Consider the following 3,358-nt stretch of genomic DNA (forward strand, 5'->3'; position numbering starts at 1 on the left):
ATAGCCAAAGAGTAACATTTATACTTGTATTCTGGTATCTCTGGATACAGGTTGGCAAGAGCTTCATACATGTCCGATGCCATGACAAAGTCCTGGGCTTGATAGTTACAGTAAGCGAGAAGCGAAAATGCTGCCCTCGACTGGAAGAAACATAGAAGCCATAATTAACACATTAACACTATGCAACAAATATATGGAGCAGCAAAACCTCTAACACTCGGTAGGTCGTGACCTTGATGAACTTGTGGACTTGATGACTGTAAGTTAATTTAAAAAAAGTGCCATTATAACAGGGTTTTACCTTATGCGGGCCTTGTATCATGTTATTTAGGATCTGGATTACATCATGGTATCGACCTTCCTTGACCTGTACATTGAAAAAATTATACCTTAAGATTCAGTTAATTAATGCTGTGGTTAATATATTTACAGGCATATAAGATTTAATTCTGTTACTCACCAGACTGGTGTACCAATCTTAGAATCTATACATGAGAAACTCTGTGCATTGTATTTCGTGCCAGATTTTGATTGAGCACCAACAAGAACTTTGAAGGCAATTTTGCTTTCACCAGCAATAGAATGAACAATCACTTCTAATAACCAATTATCCCACTCATCTTAAAAACAAAGAAGTAACAGCCCAAATCTACTTTCTGCAAATGTATTCAGGGCCGTAGTGGCCTCCCAAAATGTGTTACTGCAGAAAAATGTGTAGGATCACCCAGTGATAATATAAAGAGTGGCGGTTATGGTGTGTGCCGCAGGCACGCATGGCTATAGGCGTGATCGCGAAGCCGATGGGGGGGAGGGGGGGTTCTGGAGTAAATTTTTAAAATTTAGAGCCTGGAAATGGCATTTCCTGCATTTTCAGGCTATGTTGAAAGCAACCAATTCTGATCATTTTAAAAGGTAAATTTTTTATTTTCAAAGAGGAATGTAGCTAAAGCTGATGTTTTGACTAAAGTATCTAAAATATATATATTACGAGTATGATAAATAATAAAACATTGTTTACAAAATTGTATATACTATCAGTACATAATTATGAAAAATAATATAGTTTTTAATATTTCCGTTCCAGTGCATCGTACACTTACTCTTGCCTGCTCGCGTGTACTTACTCTTGCCTGCTCGCGTGTACTTACTCTTGCGTGCTCGCGCGCGCTTACTCTTGCGTGCTCGCGCGTACTTACTCTTGCGTGCTTACACTTACTCTCAATGTGGTCGAGAAACTGCAGGCACTCCTGCACCACCTGGTCGCGCAGCATGATCATGTGCTTGGCCATGTTCTCAATGAGGGAGAGGAAGCAGCGCTTGGCGTAGTACCACGTGTCCGTGCCGAGCTTCTTCTGGTACGGCTCGAGGCTCTTGATGATGCGCGACACGCCGAACTCATAGTTGCCTTTCGCGCAGTACAGCGTGCTGCAATGCAATGTGCACCAGTGAACATATAGTAGAAAGCATACAGTACTATAGTACGAATAGAAAGAGAGAGAGTACTTATAGAGAGAGAGCAGGGGAGGGAGCAGGATAGGCAGAGGGAGAGAGCAGGGGAGGGAGACAAAGAGGGAGAAGGAGTGAGAGAGCAGGGGAGGGAGACAGTGAGGGAGAGGGAGAGTGAGAGAGCAGGGGAGGGAGACGGATAGGGAAAGAGAGAGAGAAAGAGGGAGGGAGAGAGAGAAAAGCAAGACAAGGAAGGAGAGAGAAAGGAAGAGATATAGAAGAGGGATATGTATCATATCTGCATATATGCACCATTACACAAAAACATTATACAAGCAGGATGATCTGGGTGAGATCAATCTGCGAGATGAATAATGTTGAAACTACATCCACACTGTGACTGGAATGTGTGACTACGGGCGCACTGTGACTAGAATGTGTGACTACGGGCGCACTATGACTAGAATGTGTGACTACGGGCACACTGTGACAAGAATGTGTGACTACGGGCGCACTGTGACAAGAATGTGTGACTACGGGCGNGCACGCATGTCACTGTGCACAAAATCTACCTTTCTGTGAGTTTCTGCACAGTAACGTGCATGCAGTGAAACTGTGTAGCATTTACATGACATTATGATTATAATATTAGCAGGGCTAGATACTAACCATTTTAGTTCATTGGTCCACAGGACTAGTAAAAGAAACAACAGCCGCAGAGCGTCTGGGCTCATCTGAGGTCTGTTGCTACGGTTATAAACGTAACATTTAAGTCGTGCGTAGTGACACCTTTGTTAAGCGCGGATATGCAGATACGCAGTTGCGTACACATCATTTCAGCAAACATTTTTTTTATTGCAGAGAGAGAGCGAGAGAGTGGGAGAGAGAGAGGGGGGGGCGAGAGAGAGAGAGAGAGAGAGAGAGAGAGAGAGAGAGAGAGAGAGAGAGAGAGAGAGAGAGAGCGGGCGAGAGGAGAGATAGGGAGAGAGTCACTCAGACTAAATTGTGTATAAACAAATAACACCCACGCGGCGTGCTACTGTATCAGTTACGTCATCGATTGAAATGTACATTCCGATTTCGCCCCACGCGGCGTCCAAACTTTCGACGAAGATGGCGGGCAGAAGTAAAGCAGACGCACGCATAACGTACAGATTTCTTTCAATGTCGGGGAAGATCAACAAACTTCGACTGACAGTCAATCATCGGGCTCTGCAGTGCCCACAAGCCAGCATGCTCCACCATATCCCGACATTGCACACTACTGTAACGTCGACGGAGAGAGCTATGCCAAGGACAGTACAAAACTGGCAAATTTTCATTGCTAGGTTTGACGATTCATTTCTGCAATTACTTATCTCAAGATTGGTTAAACTGAAGTTAAGAAAGTAATTCTTTCTGCACTTTTGAGCGCAATATACATTTGACCTATCCTGCCGGGACATTCTTCTCACTCTGTTCCGGTAGATGGCGTGCATACTGACTAGGTGCAGGGAATAGATAATCAAAACTATGGTTTAGCCCATGCTGTGCTATCAGCCACCCACCTCAGGCACCTGCGAGGTAGGCCTATTTATAGTTGGCATAATCAAAAACAGGACGTTTGCGCAAGTGCTATTTATATTGTATTCCCAACGTACAGAATCTCATATAGAGAATGAAGTTCATATATGATTTAAGGCACATAAACGTTGTTCAAATAAGTTTTGCATGGAGAATTTCACTGTGAAAGTCTTCCACGATCACACAAGTACTGGTCATCAAACACAGTTCAGTCCTTTGTTAACAGTCAACAAATCCATGTTTAACCCTCCTCTTGAGGGTCAAAAAGTTATCAGACACTTACTCTTCGCACGTCAGTGGAAAGCACATCTCATGGTCCTTTCAATAAAGTGATTAAAATGGTAAGTCA

The sequence above is a fragment of the Priapulus caudatus genome, unplaced genomic scaffold (assembly GCF_000485595.1).
Source record: "Priapulus caudatus unplaced genomic scaffold, Priapulus_caudatus-5.0.1 Scaffold309, whole genome shotgun sequence".
Classification (NCBI taxonomy): domain Eukaryota; kingdom Metazoa; phylum Priapulida; class Priapulimorpha; order Priapulimorphida; family Priapulidae; genus Priapulus; species Priapulus caudatus.